Genomic DNA, 23,207 nt, shown 5'->3' with positions numbered 1-23,207 from the left:
CTGTTGTTGCGCTCCTGATGTATAGGTAAATTTATAAAGGTTTTTTTTTTGTATCGCGGGCGAGTTTTAGACGCCGCCCCCCACCCCCCCAAACCAACCCGTCAAAGTGGGGTGGGGGGTGGGGGTGGGGAGGATGAGGCTGTCTCCAGGGCAACGGCCGGGCGGCCGCCAGGGGCGCTGGCGGCGCGCTACTACGGCCAGCTGCGTAGTAGCGGAGCGGCCGAGCTGGAGTGCTGGCGGGCGAGCTGGTGTCGCAGGCGGGCTCCAGCCTCAGCAGGTCAGTGCGAGCCGCGCTTGCGAAGAGACCCTTCGTCACCACCCGTTCTACACTCTCGCGTGAACGTAGAACAGACCTTCCGGGAACATTCCCAACAATGCACAGAAACATGACGGATGGCAACCAATGCGATTGCATTTTCACGGTTAAGAAATATTAATTTGATTTAAAAACAAATAAAATGTTGAGCTTCGAGTTCATATCACGGTCAGAATTATATAATAAACCCCAAAGTAATAATAGTACATAACGCATTTAGAACATAAACATGAAATACCACCGCAGCCAAATACTCTGCTTCTATTGCTCTTACGGAGTCACGTAGCATAAACGGAGGACGTCAGCATTGCCGAGCTAATCCGTACGAGTTTGTGGCCGCATGCGTGCAGTTGTTAATACTTCGCTCCGTGAAATCCGTCTCCGTTTCCGTATCACTTCCGGAGGCTCTGCGTGAAGATTGGTCTACTCTTAAAATTGAATTGTTTGTTTTTAGCCGTTTTAAAACTTTATTTAAATCTTTATATATATTTTATATTATATATATATAGTATTTTGGTTCTGATTTTTTTCTCTCGTGACTTTCACGAATAATGACAAAACTCAAGACTCAATACTTCTCTATTTGAAGCAAAGCGAGCAGTGTTTCACCCTAGCGTGACCACGTCGAGTTCGCTGCCGGCCGTGTGTTCCACTGCATACGCGCCCAGTGTATGTGTTTTCCGAATTCCCGCCCTGCTCTGGCACACGGTAATGATTTTCTTTTGTTGACCTGCAGCGATTCGCACGGATGATTCCGTCGCTCAGTCTGCGTCGCTTTTGGCTTACTGTGCATTTTTATTAATACTATTTTTTTTTCGGGGTCAGTTAATTACGTCGGTTACACCTGTGTTACGCCCTCAATGTGCGAGGTTCTTTCGAGAGTTTAGTGATCGTCGTAAATACACTGTTAACAGTGTTCACCTTAAATTTACGAAGAACGCTGGCTACAAATTATCCAGAGATCTTCGTAAATTAACCGTTAGATTTGTTAATTTGCGGGTTCAAAGTTCACTCACTTTGAGAATGAATCGACCAGAATAAGCTTGGTATATCAGCACAACTTCAAAAATTGTTAAGACTATTGCAAGAACGCATTTGTGTTTACCCTGTTTATAACGAAAAATATAATTTTGTAGTTTAAATACGGCGTTGTTCTACGAGGACCCAGTTATCTGAGATTGCGAATAACTCTTCGATTATTTGAGGAGAATTTTGCTTTGAAAAGTCCGTAAATTTCCTGTAATTTCTAAAGGTGTATTACGTAGTGTAGGGCTGGGTCCTATGACTAAACTGGGCGTGACAGAACTGACCCCATGTCTATTGGAAGCACAACAATGACGTGATAACACTTAACTCACTACTAACTGGTGTTTACTTGCAGTAGAAATAGAGGGACTGGTAAAGACATTGAGGAACAGGCAAAATTGTAAAATACTTGATTTTTTTTTGGTGCCTTTTTCAATGATGGCCTACAAGTCTGCTTACTATTTTATCCACTTTGTCAATAACCAACACATGTGACGTCTTCGCGTGCGATTCATATTCAAAACCCAAACTTTGTGTAACGACCTCCTTAGTGTAGGCCTATGAAACCTGCATTGTTATTCACGCGATATTTTCGTGTTCAAATTTTAAGAACTAGGTGATAGCTACCTGGAGTTACGTTATACCGTAGAATATGTTACAATTTGGTGTAAAAACATGCTACGTTTTATAGTACCGTGGTTAAAGATTTAAAAAAATAAACATTACACATACCTGTTTTATTTTGCAAAATACTTGGTGAGGGGGGTGGGGGTGGGGGCACACTGTGAAACTCGTGAGTTTACTCGTTCCACGTGTACACGCCCCGCGAGTTGAAACATTCCCAGGAGACCACTTCCCAGCCCCACGACACGTCACAAGCAAGGCCGATCTCATTGGTGGCCGACCAGTGGCTGTCCCGCCCACAAAGCAAGGAAGATAAAAGAGTCGTAACTCTGCTTTAACGAAAGCTCTTATTTTCTTTGAAAATCAGCAACCTAATAACCTTAAGGTGTTAACGTTTAAAAGGTGAATGTCAGCAACCTTCACTTTTTCATTATTATTATTTTTTTCTTGCGGTCGTTCGTTGGTCGAAATATCCACTATAAAAGATTACGATTATATATTTTTTACAATACGGAGCAACCAAAACAATATGTTAAAACGATTTTATCTTTCCTTTGTTTCATAGCCGCAAAGTATGAGTGTTAAAAATCATAACATCAGTTTCAGTTGCAAAAAATACACACTTCCACACGTCTACACATGTGCACATGGCATCCATTCTAATTTAATTGCCACCAAGATAATTCAACACTGTCAAAAATTATTTCAAAGTATAATATTTTGCCATTATACTCAATACGCCACTCCGTTAATACATTACGTGAATTCTGGACAAAGAATGTTTGTAAATTTACTTTTTTTATTTAAGTTTATGTTTAAGAAATGTAAAAATTGTCTTTACATTTAAAAATTGATTTTTGATGTTGCCATTTCTCAACCGCACAGATTTTTTTTAGTGGCCGTATTCCGTCTATTCAGTTGCGCCCCTATGGTTCCGCTCATAGCCCGTCCTCCCTACCCTTCCTGCTCGTTGGCTCGGGATCAAGAGGGGGCGCTAAGGGCGACTTTGACACGCGCGTAGAGTGCCCCGTCGCCTTTACGCACACCTCGCTGATCCGAAACACAATCGGCAAGCGTGCAGATCTGCAAGAGAGAGCTCGTTAAGACACCAGATACTTTACATTTCTCCAAAAGCTTTGGAAAATATTATCTATTGCTTTAAGTAACATAGTTTTTAGCTCATGATGTTATTATATGTTCCCACAAATGATTGTCAACATACAAGTTACATTTGTAATTTTAAGGCCGGGTTTATAAACTACCCAGGGAACGCAAATACGCTACAACGCAAGAAAATCGCGGTGTTTTTAAAGCACTAAAGTCGCAAGACATCATCATCCTTAAAACTTTAAATTGTAAAACAGTAGAAAAAAATATCTTCCCCGGAATTATTTTGATAACAAATGTAAATCCACGTCAACTAATGAAATTGTCCCTAAGTGGATTAAAAAAAATTTTTCTTTCACCATGCAAATATTCAACAAGTCAAAAAGTGATTTATTTAATTAAAACAACATCGCGGCAATAAATGCTCAAATAGTCTACGCCTTTAAAAGTTTTCGGAATACTTAAATTACAATCTGGAAGGTAAGCTAGTATGTCGTCACGTCCGCCATCTTGTTTTCTTCTGCTGGAGGCCGCCATCTTGTTTTAGTCTGCTAGAGGATGCTGTCACCATATTAGTTTGATTTCTATTTGCTAGAGTGCAGTAATCATTTATTGCCATGATTTCCGCCATATTGGACGCCATATGGAAAATCCGTAATTTTTAAGATAGAAATTTGGGAAAAATTCCAAAAATCATCAAAAAATCACTCATTAATTAACTGATTGAATCGTTGGATTCCTGACCTTGCTTCGATCCTTGGTCAATACAAAAAAGGTAATTTAATTAAAAAATACCTACCACAAAAGTGACAGGTTCGAGAAATAAAACAAAAGTTATTTTACAAGCAAATAATTTATCACATAAATTCTACACTACTACAAGTACATAAAAAAAAAAGCAAATTACTAAATTCTTTACCGTTTCTCGATTTATGCTTATGCTACCGACTAATTAAAGCGAGGTGGGAAGCCCCACCACTTGACGTAGAATCGTCCATTTCTTCTTTTGATAATCTTCTCTTCTAATTGCGTGTCGGAATACATCGTAGGCTGAATCTCTTCGGCATAGAAGCCGCCACGAATAGACTTGTGGTCCAAATCTTCGAGGTAGTAGGTCCTAGGTTCCGATTCACGAACATGTGTCACACGAAAAAGTTCATGACTCCAATTCGCAGTGAAACCTTTCTAGAAGATGCCTTTTTGCTCGGAGATTCGCACAATGTCATCGACGCGACGTTAGCTTTATTCTTTCGTGAGTCTTTCTTCTTTGTTGGAAAACACTGTTCGAAGCAAGTGATCATCCTCTATGTATTTAAGCTTCATTTTCGTGGTAGAATGCTCTGTGGAATTGTATTCGCTTATTATGACATCCAGCCACTTGTAATTTCCGTTAGCCGTGAACTGTCCCCACATCTTGGTGCGCAATGTTCTGTTAAACCTTTCAACAATGGGGGCTTTGACATAAATTGATTAAATGTAGAGTAGTGTTTGATGCCAAATTTCTTCATCAAAGCCTTGAAGGTCGCATTGTAGAGTTCTTTATCGAGATCCGTTTGCAGGTGCGACGGCACACGACCATCACGCCAAATATTGGCCATGGCCTACTTGGCTACGTCGGTTGCAGTCTTGGATTTCACAGGTTTGTCCCAACCGAACTTGCTAAACACGTCGATGAGCGTCAACATGTACTTGAAACCTTTCAGTAAATCTATTGGAGCTGAGAAGTAGTCAGTTCAAGCTAATGCACAAATAAATGCTTGATTGCTAACCTTTGCAATTGTTTCTGTAGTATTGTAGAATTTAAGCCAACAAATTGTTATTTGTAAAAATTGTGTCGTTTTATTTATCGAACCTGGCACTTTTATGTATGTTAAATGTTAAATTGAACTTATGTTTAATTAGATACATAGCCTTTTTCCCCCTAAATAATTTTTTTGTATCGATCAAGGATTGAATCAAGTACATGAATGGATATAATCAATAAATATTCTACTTCATGATTTTTTAAAATGATTTTGGAAGTTTTTCCCTATTTTTATGCTAATAATTACAGATTTTCAATATGACGGCCAAGATCGAATGCTACGATGGTCTGGTGATTGATACTTCTGCACTCTATTGTGTAAAAAATAAACCAATATGACGGCAGAAACATCTAGCAGACATAAACAAGATTGCGGATCCAATATGGCCGTCATTACATGATACTGGTTGGTGTAGGCCTAATATATATTCCTTAATATTAGTGGTGGAGAGTGAGTCTGCTGGTAGCCCTAGTGTAGGAAGGAAGCACATTCCGCCATTTGTTTTTGCTCTCATCGTTTTTTTTATTCTAAAATTTTATTAAAATTGCAACTAAATATTTTTGATAAATTTAATTTATTTTCGATTTTTTGTATAGTAAATATTTTCATAACGAGGACATAGCGTAATAATTCCAAATTACGGAAACCAAGATGGCGGAGAGTTATAGAAAACAAAATCGCAGAATTCAAAATGGTGGATGTGATGCCATTCAAAATGGCAGAAAGTTCTAGAAAACAAGGTGGTGAAATACAAGGTGGTGGAATACAAGGTGGTGGAATACAAGCTGGTGGAATACATGCTGGTGGAATACAAGGTGGCGGAAGATCTAGAAAACAGTGGTGGACGTGATGCCATAACTCAAAATGGCGGAATTAAATGAAATTGAATTTAAAATGGCGGCCGGGGCCAAGGTCATCTAAGATGGTGGCCGAAGTCAAGGTCAAAGGTCCCCAGCGTCTTACTAGCGGCTGGTAGATGGGGAATTTAAGCCACTTGGTGACATCTAGTTCTTTTTAAGACAAACCAATTTTGAGGCATTTCAAATTTTATATTTTTTATGGGAATTGTCTCAAAAATTGAAATTTTTTATCTTCAGTTTTTTTAAAATATATTGTTTGGTGGAAATGTTTTCCTAAAAACTAGAAATTTTAATTTATTTCGGCGAATTCTGGGTCAATTTTGGCAAATTTGAAGGTCGTTTCGTCACAATCCAAGATGACGGATTGACACAATCCTCACTCCTATTTCTGCTGCCGAAGCCCCCAAAATGTACTACTGTTATATTACTCTAATACTGCTTTAAATAGGTGTAAAATATATTTTAAAAATTAGGGTAGGTTGAAAGGGTACACGGCCGCGAGTTTTTTTAACTTAAAAACGTCGTGTAAATTGTCCGTTCGGCACCGACGAGAAGCACATGTATTGAATCCTCGCAGGTTTTTTTTTCTAAGCGTCTCTTGCCATTCCGGTTATAATAATTCACCAAATGTCTCCGAATTGTAATTTTTTAGCACTATTCGTAATTTCGTTTCAAAGTTTTAATATCATTTTTTTTTAATCTTGCGTAGAATGGTTTAAATAGTTAACTATTTTCTGCACAAAATTAATTTTGATTAAAATTACTTTAGGTCATGGTTTCCATTATCTTCTCTCAAAGCAGATGAGTCACCCGGACTCGAACCGTTTGAGATACTTTCCTATTGCTTGTAGTGACCTGTAAATATAAAATAAAACTGTTTATAATGGTGCACGCGTCAACCTTTTGCTCCCCCCCCCCCCCCCAATTCCCCCCACACATACAGGCCCAGTTAAAATTTCATAGCGTTTCAAAGTATGTCAATTTTTTGAAAGTGGCGTGCCGATGTATGAGAAGTATTCACGTCAAAAAAGAGGAATGAACCGCGGGAAGGTGAAGGGAAAGCGGCGCCGTCGGCCCAGCTGGGCACGGGGCGCCTCCCCGCACGCGCACTAGCGGGGCCCTTCGCGTCGCCTCAGGTCAGGGTCGACCCCGGCCGCCGCGCGTCGATAGCCCGGTCCTGGGGAGGCTGGGTATCGACCAGTCGTCGTAGCGCCGTACACACGCTCTCGACCCCTCCCCTCCCCGCCGCGACGTCGCGCTGGGCCGCCTGGGACGTAGGTACACTGTCCGGGGGGCGCGGGAGATACTCCCCTCCCCCCCCCTCCACCGCCGGCACTAGAAATCATAAAAATATACAAAATCTATCATTCCCCACCAACAAAAAAAAATTGAAAGCAAACAGCGGGGAACGTGGTTATTCTCCTCCCCCCTTCCCCAACAAAAAAAAAAAAAAAAAGGAATGAAATTCCGCGCACCTTCCTGAGGGGCGCATATACACAGGAAGTCAGTCTTAAGACGACAAACTTTGATCACAGCTGAAAAAAAAAAAAACTTGTTTTAATTCAAATACATAATATAAAAAAAGTTTTTTGAGAGCCTTGTCTACCTAAGCACATACATAAACGTACGGTGCGCAGAACTTCAGAGGGGAAAAAAAAAAAAAAAAACAGGTGATTTGAAAACTGCTCAAGTCATCCCAAGTGAGGCCTCTTTACGAAAAGCACTCAAGAATACCCTGAGGACGGTTAGGTAGTTCTTTTTGCGGATTTTTTTTTTTAAATTGTATTCTTAGAAAAATAAAAATGGCTATAACGGGAGTTTTTAAAATAAATTTTGTGCACGAGACTCCCGGTAGAGATTCACGAAAGCACCCAAGAGACTTGTAATACACAATTATCTTCATTTATACGTCATCAATTGTGATCATCACACAGATCTCACAGTTGAAGAATGCACGCCAGTTCAGAGTCTTGCGCTTAAAGGCGATACAGCGCTAGAAACATCAACGAGCGTCACTTTTAGGAACAGTGAGCTGTAACTTTTAACTAAACAAGAGTTCTACAAACAACGCAAAACTTTTCACTAGTGTAAAAATACTTCAAGGAAATAATAGGGAAATATATTTATTTTCCATACATTTGTTATTCAGATCGCGTTGTTACCTCTTTTTTTTTTTTTTTTAACAATTAACGACTGCGACATGTTTTGCGGTGGTTGCAATTTTTTTCCAATTAAACATCATACTCTATTATTTGCAATAACACAGTTACTTGGCTCCGAATTTAAAGCCTTAGGAAACACTTTAAGACTATATATGCGTTCAGCTTGTTTTCATTCGAAATTTTCATGATTTTGGTCGTTTTGACACTTTTTATTTATTTTTATTCTAAAACCGTACAAAAATTGATTAAGTGGAATTTAGAGTAGGGACGTATCTTATTGATAGAGAAGAGTGAAGAAAAATATTAATATTTGCTGGGGTATTAATAAAAAAAATTGCTGGAGTATTAATAAAAAATTAATAATCGTTGCAGACTGTTCGGGCGTTGACATTATAGAGTGATAGTGAGGAGGGAAAACTCTTGGTAATACTTGATCGAGTTGTTCATGTTTCCTGGAATCGACAAGTATAAACAAACACAGGTATCCTATTTTTTATTTCTCCCCCCTTCCTTCCGCTACAAGGCTCCCACTCCTCAGAAATTTTTCCTCTATACTTGCCATTTCCATTATCGTTTTTCAGTCTGCTAGTAAAGAAGGAACAAAACATATCGTTTGGTTTTTGTAAACAATGACGGCTAAAGCAAGTAGTGTATAAACTCGTGGCGTGGATGAGTGTATTGTTTCTGGTTTTCCATCACGATTGAATGAACAAGTTCTGCCAAGTAACAGTGATGTGATGAGATGAGATGAGATGAGATGAGATGCTACCTTCATTTACGGAAAGTAATACGAGCAGAAAGCAAGAAGGAGCCAACCGTAAGTTAAATTTTCCCTACCTTGGTTGCGAAAATTGAAGAAATGTGGGTTACAGATTCTGTCCTCATTGTGTCACGAAACCTAACCCTGAAGATGATAGAAACGTATCACGGAAAATATAGGAACTTTCTCTTAACGAAAAGTTGAAAAGTCAGAAATTTTAATTAAATTTATATGCTTTCAAAAATGATTCGGAAAACTTTTTTTATGTAGCTGCTTGCAACTGCGCGGAATTTGCATCATGCAAATGTGAAAACCAAAAAAATTCCATAAACGGAAGTCTTGTTTGCAAGACCGAAGAACATTGAAACAAATGAAAATGGGTGGGTTGATAAAAAAACTACTAAAGAATTGATCAAGCATGTAAGTAGAAACGAGAAGATAAAGGAAAGACTGGAAAATGATAAGTACCAGGGTTCATAAATGAATACAAACGAAGTGGGAGACTTTCGGAAAGTTCTGAAACTATGAGTGTAGCTGTAGATACTGTAGATTCAAGTTACATTATTGAAGAGGAAGATGGAAGTCAAATAAAGAGGGTAAACCATCTTCATCAATAGGCCCATCGTGGTCTTCCGATCCATAAACCTCGCAGTCACAAATGCGAGTAAAGTTACCAACATTAGCATCAATTTGTGACAGAACCTGCGTTTCAGATCGTAAAGCAGTGCGGTGCTTCACGACGTGGGGTATTATTGCCAGTGCATTGCTTCACGACGTGGGCTATTATTGCTAGTGCAGTGCTTCACGACGTGGGCTATTATTGCCAGTGTAGTGCTTCTCGATGTGGGTCTTATAAAACACTGACACAAGCAAAGTAAGCCGAGAAAGGCAGAGAATTGTGAGATGGTCACGAACAAAAGTAACGAAGAGTTGGCTGAATCTGGAGATAGAATTTTCTGTTTTTGTATTTTGATAGTAGAAAATATAGAACGATTGTCCAACAAAAATAAGTGTTAAAAACTTAGAGGATCCATTGTTGTAGAACACACAACTGTAGTGGAAGAAACTGGTTCAAGATATTTGGGACACTTAATCCCACAATCTGGCACCTCGCTTTAAATAAAAAATAGATTTATTGAATTATGGAAGAAAAAGAAAACAATACATCTACAATAATAGCGGTAGGGTGTGATGGAACTAACAGCAACGCAGGATCAAAATGAGGAATAATTACTCTTCCCGAGAAAGAGTTGGAAGGCCTCTTCGATGGCTCATTTGCGCTGAGATGAGCTTCATTTGCGACATTTGTTCCAGTTTCCGAAAGGCAAAACTTCGGGGCCTAACTCTGTTTTTGGTTGGTATCGGAAAGCAGCTAGAAACTTGCAAACAGTTACCAATACTGAAATTACACTCAATACAAGGATCTCTACATTTTGGTTTGACTGCATTCAGTGACTTAAGTAGTAACCAAAAATACCTTCTTGAAATGGTTCATGCAATTTCAAATGGCGTGTGTTCATCTGATCTGGCCAATAGAAACCCGGGAAAACTTGCCGATTCCCAGTGGCTCACGATGGCAAGTATAATTCTTAGACTTTAAATTGCAAGTAACAAACCATCGAAAAACCCACAACACCTATAACTGCTGTTTAAATCATTGTGGTACTTTCCCCGGACTTTGTTTGAAGTTATTGACACAGTGATACAACGAAACAAGTACTATGCAACACCTGAAAAATCTTCTTCTGGCAATGTTGAAAGATGAACGTAATGGAATCCAAGAATTGGGGTTAAGACAAATTGTAAAAGCCCAAACCCATTCTTCTGGACAAATAATAAAATTCGAGATCCTAGATATCCATTTTACTGCTGGGGATTACATCGGTATGATTAATTTTCAGGAGTGTCAAGTAACCGAGCCTCCCTTGACCAAACACATACAGGACAGTGAACTTCAACACCTTGTTACTATGATAAAAAGCAGCTCTGGGGATGATCTACCGCACATGACACTTCTGATATTATCATGCCACACTCAAGCTGTCGAAAGACTAGTGAAGCTGGTAACAGAGGCTTCGTCCATCAATGGCGGCTTCAGGATGACTTATCGGGAGGGGCTATCGCACAAAGAAAGGTCGTAGTTACAAAAAATGAAAGTGGTCAGATATTGGCCTTGGAATATTATTTACAAATTACAGGTTTCAAATACAGAGCCTTAGTAGCTCCATGCAACTTTTGATGAGATAAAAGTTTAACATATGAAATTAAATATTTAAGTAAACATAAATATACACTAATCAATAAAATTGGTCTCGGGAGGGGCTATCGTCCCCACCGCCCCCCTTATGGAGCCGCGCTTGTCGTCCATGGTTTTTGGAAAACCGGCGCGTTATGGCTTTATCATGTCAAAATTGGAATCGCACAGAATAATGCCATGTTTTAAAAGAATGAAACACTTTAAGTTTGAGTAAAACACTACTTTTTCCTAAAGCTTTTCAACATCCCAAGTGCTTGATTTTTTTTTTTTTCGAAGTTTATTTTATATATTTATCTTGTAGTTGAAAGGCATGGCTTATTTTGTATTCTGTAACATTGTTTTAAAATGATTAAATAAAATTTTATTGACGACACGCTTCAGTTTCATTCTAATCTTTGTTAATTTATTTCAGTGAGAGCATAATCACCGATAAAACTCCTTATTTCGAATAAAACATGAAAAGTGAAAACATTGTTTAAATTTGTAAAAATTCAAATTTTAATATTATTTGCGGCACCTCAAGACATTATTTGATTGACTCTACATTTTTATAGAGTCTACAGCAATACAAAAATAAAGTTTACCATGCTATTAGAAGGTAAAAATCTAAATCGAATATATTTTCTTGATTAAGCAATATAGATGAAAATATGTGGAAAAATGCAACTTTTAAGTGACTTGCGGCCCCTCAAAGTGTTTTTTTTATTGACTCCAAATTTTTGCAGGTTCATAAGAACTATGAAAGGCAACCTTTCTGCACTATTACGAATTATATTTTTTAAAAAATAATGTTTTTCTCTCAGTTTTTATTTCACCTTAGTGTGTGTGTGTGTGTGTAATGGGCGTCGCAAGGTTATATTTTTTGGGGGGGACTTCAATTGATTTAGTTGTTGAGGAATATCCATCCCCTGGAAAAAAATACCCCGAAAAAATGTGGGGTTTGAAGGTGAAAAAATGTGGTTTTTAGGCATTTTTCTTTCCTAAATATTTTAATTAATGTTGGTTGCAATATATAATTTATTTTTTTAAAAAAAATATTTTCAGAGAACATTTGTAAAAACACAGTTAACATTATCTGCTGGTGCTATATCCACACAAAGTCATTACTTTAAACGTCAGGAGAAACCTGAATGTTACACTTAAATGCCGCAGCAGTATTAAGAATATTTCGCACATGTACACAAACATAAGTAATAAAGTGATTTTATTCACAATTATTATAGTATCTCTCCTCGGTATCGGACCTGATTTTGATTTTACACGAAGATCGAATTAAAAAGTGCTCACATTACCACGATTTGACTAAATGCATCGTGCGCAACGTATGGGTTATATCACAGAAATCATATTTTTAATATAACTACGAAACTAAATATATTATTGGAGGGGACGAAATTGAAGACTTTTATTATTGGGGGGGACGTGTCCCCCCCCCCCCCCGGTTGCGATGCCCATGTGTGTGTGTATCACATGACGCGTCTCGGGAGCAGGCAACCAAGCTGACGTCTGTGCTGTGCGCGCCGTGGGCGTAGCAGGGAGTTCCGACTGTCAGTTCCAAACATAGCTACCGCATCTTCAGCAAGCTGTCGCAACACACTGAATGGGTTTCGGCCTGTTGTTCACCATGGCCCGCCTCGTCAGGGGTGTATCTGTGTTGGTGAGGCGGGATGATAAGCTTGACGCTCGCTGGTGCTTCTAGCGCGGTTATCTCCTCTAAGCGCAAACCTGTGGACTGGCGAACAGTCTTCTCGTCGTGCACGGGACAACTATGTCATTTGAGCGGTGACCGTGACATTATATACCGGAAAAAATGTAGATAAGGTTGTAATGCAAGTCCCTTGAGTTATTTCAAGAATCTGTATCGGTTGTTTCATGCCTAAACAATACTCTGAAAACATGCCTTTCAGCCATTTTAACTTGTTTAAAAATACAGTTTAAAAACTTAATGCGGAAACAAAACTACTTTTCGGCCCTCAGCATATTATTAAATGCTTTTCGTAAACAGACCCGACTCTGAACTCTTGAGTAATTTGAAATACCGCTTTGAACATATTTTTTTTCCCTGATGGTGTTTTATTGCATAGTCATACTTAATGTAAAATGACGTATACAAGGTTCTGTTTGAACCTTGTACAGCTTTAGGGATGCTATGGGCTGGATTGTCTTTATTTATTTTTAAAACATTGCAAAATAGAGAAATAATTTTTAAAAAAATTCGTTAAGGAAATGTGTGACTCCTGTCACGAAAATATTTCTAAAGATTTGTATGGACACCCTTTGAAAAGTCACCGGAGAACATAATTTACATAAAATATGCATGCATATACATACACAGGGAGGGTTATGGTGCAGTGCCTTAATTTTGCGATGCGTTTATTTATGACTAGCTGCAGTACCCGGCGTTGCCCGGGCTGAACACAGGGTGAAGGGGATCTTTTTGGAAATCAGATGTAGTTTGTAATTGTCTTCTTAATTTGAATGTCAAGTGTGCAAAATAATTTATATTACTTTCAGATCCCGACAGACGTTGTTCTGCCAGTGTATAGTTATTTACCTGTATATATCTAAAAATTGGTGGTCTGTATGTAATCTAGACTCAATAAAGCACTATAGAAAAAAGCAGAAAAATAAGAGATTACTAATATTGAAAAGATTCCATTATCTAGCTAATGCTCGGCATGCATTGCAATGCCCCATTCAGTTTTGTTTTGTAATATGTTTGTGTAGTTACACATATATAAATCATATATCCATCTCTCTAAATATATATTTATCTCTATCTACATCTTTATATATCTATGTATCTCTCTATCTTTATTTATCTCTTTATATCTGCATATATAGCTACATATATACCTCCCACTATCTCTATATATTTTATAGCCGTGGCCCGCGACTTCGTCCGCGTAGGATTTATTCAATCGTTAGAAATAGTACTTCATTGTGAAAATTGATTCTCAAAAATTAGCGACTATATGATACATAGCTGAAACCCGCGACTTTGTCCGCGTCGGAAACACTTAATTTATTGAATATATTAAATCTCATATGGATAATTTTAAGAGAGTAAATTTTAATTAGATTTAGACAGCTAACTTTCTCTAAACTTGAACGTTGAATTTCCACAATTTCATAAAGAATTATCATAATACTACTTTGGCGTTAGTAAGGTAACTATGGGTGGTTTTCCGAAATATCGTTAAGACAGGGGGATGGGAGAATTTTTTAAAATAGGACATAGCCAGTTATCTTGCTCTAAATTTTAACGCCAAGTGTAGAAAATTTCATAAAGAAATACCAATATCCTGTTTTAAGGGATGGGAAAGGGTGACGGGGGGGGGGGGGGGGGGTTATGAAACCTAATGTGGCCAGGAAGAGGGGGATGTATATTTTGAAATCAGTTAAGGCAGTTAGTTTCCTCTTATTTTTAACATTAATTGTGATTAATTTTATTTATATGTACGAACATTACGCTTTGAGGGATGAAAAAAGGTTATTCGGGTGGTTTGACAGAAAACTCGTGCATAGTGATCTCACACATTTTTATAAATTATAACTTGAACAATAATTTTCTTCATATTTTGAATGTAATGTGCGCAAATTTTCATCAAGGACAAAATTACTGCCTTGAAGGGTAGAAAAGGGGGACGGAAGTGGATTTTGACATTCCCATTTTTTTCTAAATCAGTTGAAGACAGTAATTTCTACCTCAATTTTAGCGCAAAGTTTGCTAAATTTCATCAAAATTCACAAAAATTCGGGTTTAGGGGTTGAGAAAAGGTAATTATTGTGTTATTTTTAAAAATAAATTATAGACAGTAATTTTATCCTTATTTTGAATGCAAAGTGAACAAAATTTCATCAAGTAGTGTTGACGTTCTGTTTTAAGGGGCGGGAACGGGCAATGTAGGTATTTTTCAGAAATATCATTTAGACAGTCACCTTCCTCGTGTTGCGAAGATAAGTGGGCAAATTTTCAACCCATTGGGATGAACGATAGAAAACAAACAAAATAGAACCGGAACACACTTTAATTTATATAATTATTGTTAAAAAAAAATTAATTCTATTAAAATGGGGTATAACGCTTACCCCTGACAGAGCAGGCATGGCTATCCGCATCACCGAACTTTTTTTTAAGGTTCCCGAATTATTTTTTTTTAGAGACGGGGTGACTCACGCTTGAGATCGTATCTATGGAAAACAATGTTTTATTAAAAGAGGGAAAAACGCTTATCCCTGACAGGGCTTGGCATAGGCTATCTGCATTACCGGACTGCTTTGTGAGGTCCCGAATTCTCTTACTTGCAGGCGCACTAACCCACACCTGAGAATTTTATCTATTATTAAAATATGTTGCTTAAATAATGTGGTTAATAAATCACGCGGTAAAAAGTGGCCTATGTTCATCAGGGATAATGTCGGCTTCTAATGAAAAAAGAATTTTTCAAATCGGTCCAGCAGTTTCGGAGCCTATTCAATACAAACAAACAAAAATTTCCTCTTTATAATATTAGTAGAGATGAATCATGTCAAACATTAATTTACAGTAATATATATAAATATATATAAGACATTGTTAAAGTCAACGCATGTGAAAAGCGAATGTCCAGGCAAGCTAGTGCCTGAGAATGTGCTGCTCTGCGTGAGGAGACGCTAGAGCGACGTCTTGAACCGACGATAGAAAACACGGCAGATACTGATTGCGCTGCAGTCCTCGTTGTTCGACTCGGTCTCCTCCCACCGCCGGCAATTCCAACTAATGGCCAAGTTGGACTGACGCATCCCCCCCCCTCCCCCTCGACACGAGGCGCTGGGCGTCGACCATCTGGGTCACGGTGTCGGCGCTGCTGCGGGCACAGGCGTCCTCCCGAGGACCTGGGACCGGGCAACACCGACTGGATGACCCGGGCACCCTTGTGCGAGCCGCGTTCCTCCCGCAGCTCTGCCCGCCTGCCCCCGCCTGCCCCCGCCTGACCGGGAGCGCATACGGCGTGCACAGCTTCACGACAAACCACTGCTCAAAGTAGCCCGACGACAAGCATTTGAGAATACGCTGAGGGTGGATGCGTTATTTCCGTATTTCCTTTTTGGACTGTTTTTTTTTCTTTCTTTCAGAAGAGTGGAATGGCTTCAACGCGTGTTTTCAGAATAATCTTCTTAAGTCACGAAACCCCCTTGTACAGAATGTTGAAAGCATTCAAGGAACTTGCACTACACCTCTATCTTCATTTCTCCTCCACATTATGGGTATGGTTAGGCTACCTCCAAAATTTCACAGTTGTCCCACGCATGACGAGAAGACTGCGCGCCAGTTCAGAGGCGACACCGCGCTGGAAGCACCTTTGGTACGTAAGTAAAAAACACACACTTCTTTTATTCTGTTTATACTTAGAAATGCAAGATTCGGAAGACGAAATGCGGCGTAGTTTCTAGGAAGATCCAGCTATCTGAAATTACGAAGAACGCTTTCCCGGCCCGGCCACTATGACTTCCAAGTTTTCGCGGTTTCCCGAAGTCGCTGCACGCGAATACTGGGATAGTTCGTTTCCATGAGCCATTCCCGACTCCGTTAGTGAACCGCAGTTCTTTTGCGTCTTTACTTCTGTAATAACCTCTTCAACGAAACGTAAAACCACAACTTAAAATAACTAGTCTTTTTTTTAAATACTTATTCTCTTTTATAACTCGCTCAGGTGACCGTGTTTTTTTATAGTTACAAGGAGAAAAAAAACGTTTGTTCGATTATATGCGAAAAAAAATTTACTTATAAAAATTTTTGTTGGCCTTGCCAAATTTTATGTGTAACAGAATAGATTTTGCACACCTTACAAATACTGCAGTTGAGTTGAATAAAACGATTTTGTTGGGCCGACAAAATATTTCCTGCTACAAAATATTTATCAGCTGTATATATTTCTTTCGCCACAAACAAACGAATACATTGTTGGGTAAAACAAACTTTTATTTTGGTGTAGTAATTATTTAGAAACAAAGATGTCATGAGCAACATTATGTCGAGCTCAATGAGCTTTGGGTGCTAAATCTCACGTGACGATATGAGTGGACGTGAACTTCTCACATTGATATGGGCACGATTACACGCACGAGTATTTGTTAAGGCTTTGTCACACTGTAAAATATTTGTCTCCAATATTATATTTGACAATAGAGTTGGATGAGTAGTATTGGACGGAAAAAAACCTCACAATTTGCTCCATTAAATTCATTTGAACAGATTACCTCAAATATTATTTAATAAATCATCTTACACTATCAATTTTTTTTTGCCCAAGCTATCTAAAACTGTCGAATTTTAATCTCATTTTGAAATTCAATAACTCTTCACAGTGCTGGACGAAATTTATGAACTTGTTTTTATATTTGTGCGTTTACAATTTTTTTTAAAGTGTAGGTATTATTTTAACTCAACAATATTCGTTACATTTTCTAAATACATGTTCAGGTTTTTTTAAGTACTATAATTATAATTTCCTTTTTATACATAAAATTATTTCGCATACGTCGTTCATATCATTATTTTAGTTATTTAACTTTTATAACCTCTATATTTGCCCACGTAGCCTTTAACATTTTAAAGAATCGTGACGGAAACGGATGTCATTTAGGTTTTCGATATGCACGATTTTGTTTGGCCGATTGCATTCAACATCGTATACAAAATATTTTATATGGAAACTTAAAGTCATCCAACTTGTCAAACAAACATGGCTGCGCTAGTGACATTTTCGGTGACGTCATAACCCTCCAATTCTGTTTGACACAACAATATTGGAGGTTGGAAGCGAAAATTTGACAGCGTGACAGGACCTTCAGTTACCTTTCGGCTTCTAGGTTGAGACCACGTTCATGGGGTATGGGGTATGTGCCAAAAGTTTCGTCATAACTTGTCGCAGCCATCTTCAAGGACAATAATTGCTGTAAAATAAAGTTAACAATGAGGTACGGTTTCTACGAAAACAAAATAATGTAGGCATAAATTTTAGTTTGCGTTTTTTTTTTGTGAAAGTAAATATGGCATCCTCAGACTTTTATCATGTTATAGAATATACTAGATCAAAAATAAACTCGGCCTAGATGTTTTTTTACTGCAATTTACTTAATTTTTCATTGGCTACTGCTTTAATTTATGACTTCGTTTAAATGCACCATAAGAATTAGATAACGAAAAAAAAAAACTTAAGTAAGTCTAGAACGAGAAGTGTTGTTACTTTTGATTTCAAAGCCTTGAGAAATAAAATTTAGGAACACACTGTCTTTTCGAGAATTTTTTTTGTTGTCAACGAAATCGACAATGGTTGAGTATATAAAAGAAATAATTTTCACAGCTAACTTGCAGGTTAAAATACCCCCCCCCCCCCTTTTCCACCCAGTTTAATTAGGTTTAAAATTAGCAGTCAAAATATTTATTGTTTTGTTTATCAATGTCGATAGTGGAGGTATGGTTTTTTTTTATCGGATGTCCCATAAAAACAGTGGTGGTTATTTGATTTTGAATCTTATTAATAAGATAGTTATCTAGACAGCGGAGGTTTATAAAACTATAGATGGGAATTTTTCATGTGCGTTTGGAAAGCGCGTAGGCCACGCGAAGGTAATTCCTGGGCCAGAAGGCACTCGGGACAAAACACGGTTTCCGATTGGCTCGCGGAGGTTAGGTTCGAGCAGCGGGTGGCAACTCAAATAGCTTGATATATACCCAAGTAGTGTTTAAAATCGACCCGATAGATAGTGCTACTGTAGCTCTTCCAGATATATGGTCTTTGGGTTCGAATCCGGGGAATGAGTCGTGGACCCGTGCTTCGCGACCGTAAATCGATAAACAAATTTTCCGTCCGTTACGAGGCGGCTCCCCCTTCGGCGATGGGCCGGGCCGGCATGGCTGTGACGTCACCAGACATCACCCCTCCCCTTCTCTTTGGTCTCTCTCATTCGCGGCCGCCCTGTATTCCTCCCCCCCTCCCCCCCCCCCTCCCCGCCGCACTACCCAAACCCTCCGCAACCTAGCCAAGCGGCGCAGACAGCATCCGGTCACATCCGGTCTTCGGGAGCTGGATACCAAATATTGTAGCAGGACAACATAGGAAAGTCGTCGATAAAACGGGAGACACATTACGCAGCGCATTCTAGCGGCAAGGCCTGATCCTACGGCGTTAGCGCATTTGTGATAAGGGTGTTTTGGCAATTTTTAATGTAGTTTTTTCCTAGTTTTAATGCAGATGTAATTTTTTATTATAGCTGGTAAAGTTCGTTCAATGTTTGGTTTCAACAATTAACGATGTTGCTAACTGCTCAGTCATTTTTTAAAGTAAAATTTCTTTAGGCACGTTGGTGCCGAAGTTGTTTTCGTGTGGCTGCAATAACGTATTTTATATTATCTTGCGTGAACCCCGAGGGACATATAAATCTCTGTGATGGCAAAAGAATTAAATAATAAATTTTATAGACTTAAATAGACACACAAAGAAATAGTAGCAACTTAAAAATTACGTTGTAATTTTGGGATTACAATGATAACCCAACTTTTACCAAGAGTTTAGAAGGGTGTATTTAGCATTGCGGTATTACGCGTAGTTGTTAATTGATGGTTCATGTGATCAAATCCCGTCCATTTTATTGTTTTATTAATATTTTCTATGTGACTCATTATTACATTTTATCACAATCGTTAAAGAAAATCACATTATTACTTGTATTTGTTTAAGTGTTATTATAATAACTTTGAATACACAGCTCAGTCCATTGGAGTGGTTATTTTACACTAGATAGGCTTATAACATTAATTTTTTTATTGGAAATAAAAATAAATATATTTGAAATGATTAAGTGGGTATACGTGAATATGTGTATATTCATACATATAAGAATTGTTTATGTTGTTTGCATTATTTTATACAAATTCAAAGTTTTATACCGAGTTTGATGAATTTTTTCACTCTCGGTCTTCAAAACAAGATTCATAAAAAAAAAACTTAAAAATTTTGAAGAAAAAATTCCACGACGGATATAAACATAATCTAAAAAGGATTAGATAACATTTTTGAAAAATCCCGGACTAAAAGTAAGTAAAGTAAGATACAAATAAAATTTAAAAAGTATTGATTTGTCGCGAAGTCTGTCATATAAACAACTAATTATGACGTTTCTAAGTGCTACCTTTATGTACCTATTTGTTTCTCGCAGATATTGACACAGCAATAATATCAGATACAGGCACCACACATAATCACCTACCTATTAACATAATGCCAAATCCAAGAAAATCCGTCGGGGCTACCATTCTCTGTTCCGAAATGAACTGAAATTTTGCAGCTTTATAAGAGTTTATGACTAATCAAAATTGCGTTGGGTACGTAAATAAATAAGTCTTTAATTGATGCTATAATAAATAATTACAACTGCATAAAACTTAGAAAAAAGAACATTCAAAATTTCCAAACTACCCTTACCACAAATGCGCTAACGCCGTAGGATCAGGCGCTGCCGCTAGAATACTGCGAAACGTGTTTCCCGTCTTTTCGACGACGTTCCTATATTGTCCTACGACAATATTTGGTTCTATTATTATTATATGTCTCATATTTAAAGTTAGGTCATTGTTCATGAGTGTTAAGTCAATATATTTGTATATATTACGAAAATTTGTTTTGATTATGAATACACTATTTTCATACAAATATATGGAAAGTAAATTCATTACTTTACGACAGCAAATATTTAAACGACGAGAGGAAATCTGTGCCGAGATCGTCCATTGTAATACAAAAGAATTTGAATTTCGCGGGCGTTTTTCAGGCTGAGTCGCTAGGATCGCTGTAGTCGGGTGTTGCCAGCGTTCGCCACGTTAAAAGGCCTGAGTTTGCTATTTTGTCTTATTACAATATTTGTGGACTACCTTAACTTGCACGACCTGGCAGTAGTAGCCAGTCCACCAGTGGCAGGCTATCAGTCTCATTAAACTTGCGTAGTTACTTGCCAAGGCGATAATTTTATATATATATATTCATGCCAAAATAAACCTTTTTTTTTCGAAAACAAACCTAAAATGCTGTTATACTTTAATACTAGCGCCTAAAGACAGGCTCGTACTATGCGCCAGAATATTTCTGCGCATGCGCGACAGGCCCTGGGGGCGGAGGGGAAGATGAAGCGAGGATGGTGTGGAAGAGTTGAAGGGGTGGTGTTGAGAATGATAATGTAACGTCCAAGCCCCTTGACGTAAGTTTTCTGTAACACAAAAATTCTTATTTGATAATTTTTTCAACTCCCCTCCCGAAATAAATTTCTATGGTGCCACTGAGTCCGCCCTCTTAATATCTATACTTTGTCAGTGACACAAAAAGGTAATTTTTACACTGTAAAGATATAAGTATATGTATATTTCCATTCCATTGCTGGAATTATTTCATGCTAATTCTTCAAATTTAAATATATGTTTAAATTGAATTTAATTTTATTTTGAAGTTTAGTATATACTAATCCTGTATCAAAGTTATATTGGCATTAGATTTTATAAACAAATTTTAAGATTGCCTGACTTATATCATGATCTGTGTAGTGATTAAATGCAAGAATAAGCTTAAAGCCTTAAAAGTCGTTAAAACACTAAATCCATTCATCCATACACATATAATAAGTCCTAAAGTGTGTATGTTGGTTTGTTATGTTTTATTGGTTAATTTGTCCATCTTTCACGCTTCAACGGAGTGACCGATCGACCTGATTTTTGGTGTGCAGACAGTTTAGAGGCCCGATAAAAACATAGGCTACTTTTTATCCCGGAATAATGTACGGTTCCTGTGAGATAGATCTGGAGCGCAATAATGTAATTACTTCTTCATGCTGAAATGGCTGAAAGGATTTTGCCATTGCATTGTTGAAACTTAATTTCGTAGTGATATGCATGTCTTCAAGATATAAACATATTAGTGGTTTATTTTGTTACCCGGGTTTGAATTGGTTGTCAGGGATATCAAGCTTTGATTACATATGGTTTATATGGTTTCATTGATTTAGTTTTGTGATTTGGTTTCGTTGTCTCGGTGAATTTTAGATTTATTGTATGGTATTATTCTGTTAATAATTTGCTACCGTTTTGAAATAATAACAATTAAATAAATTCATTTTCCCTTTTAAAACACAATTTACAGCATTTTGATAGACTGTTTTCATACTTATTTCTCACGCGGGCGAAGCCGCGAGTAGGTAATAATAAGTTAGACTTATTTTAACATTTATCTAGTTCGATATTTTTGCCAGCACAATTTGTCAGCTGAATGGTCAAGAAAATCTTTTTTTTTTTTTGCTTCTATGTTTTGGAAGAATACATATAATTTCTAACTGCTTTTTCTATTTCGTTTATTTCGTAAATGTGATGCGGTATCGAATTAAGGATTGTTCGTATCGTCCCTCCGTCTACCGACCTCCAACATTCTCAAAAAAGTGTCATTACTTATTTTTAAAAAAAATAGTAAACTCGAGCTTAGGTGTTTTCCTACAATAGCTATCTCGTCGGACAATGCGGACACTTCGGCCGAAACGCTAACGTCCGGTAATACAGGTCAGGGTGCAGGCCAAACTTTGGCGCTAAAGCCGATTGCTCATTGCATAGTATTTTATGTAATTAAATTATATTTGTCGTGGACAACATAATGATTTATTCTAAAATATTTTGTAGTTGGCTGTATTTATACTAATAACATTCATATCCAAGTATTGACATCATAAATTTTAATTTTTTACACTCATAGAAAATTACTATTCACAAATTTATGTTTATACCTACATTTCTTAAAGGCTACAATATGGCAGTAATTCTCGGACTGTTCCCTTATTAATTTTTTTTCAATTCACTCTCCATGAATGATTATATCGTAATTGAAAAAAAGTACTGTAAATTTAAAGGGATAGTAATATACATTACAGATATGGCATTTATTTAGACGTTACACTCTGCCGTAATGCCTACCACACGTTCCAAATGTGATCACGGGAATATCGAAGAATAGGAAGGAAGGGGTAAGGTAGTATCGAAAAGGGGGGAGGAGGAGGGAGAGAGAGTGACAAGCGCGCGCATGCGCAGACGTGCCTTGGCTGGTAGTACGGGCCTGTCTTTAGGCGCTAGTTACTTTAAGACTTTGAGCTGTTAGCAACATCGTAAATTGTTAAACGAACTTTGTATGTGTGAAATACAAATCATGATATATGCCAGTTCATTTTTTTATTTATTTCTCTAAGCAGGCTATAATTTTTAGTAACTAGTTTACTGG

General features: G+C 37.7%; 1 protein-coding gene across 1 annotated transcript in view; it reads left to right on the top strand.

Moving 5' to 3' along the window:
- The first annotated feature begins 212 nt into the window (after positions 1-212).
- The window catches only part of LOC134542266 (protein dispatched), an 87,179-nt gene continuing 64,184 nt past the window's right edge, over positions 213-23,207 (top strand). Inside the window, exon 1 of the mRNA XM_063386386.1 lies at positions 213-277. The gene's annotated coding sequence lies outside the window, so the exon portion shown is untranslated. The remainder of the gene's footprint in view (positions 278-23,207) is intronic.

The sequence above is a fragment of the Bacillus rossius genome, assembly GCF_032445375.1.
Source record: "Bacillus rossius redtenbacheri isolate Brsri chromosome 4 unlocalized genomic scaffold, Brsri_v3 Brsri_v3_scf4_2, whole genome shotgun sequence".
NCBI classification, from domain to species: Eukaryota; Metazoa; Arthropoda; class Insecta; order Phasmatodea; family Bacillidae; genus Bacillus; species Bacillus rossius.
Note: the sequence above shows the minus strand (reverse complement) of the source record. Positions and strands in the feature narration are given on the sequence as shown.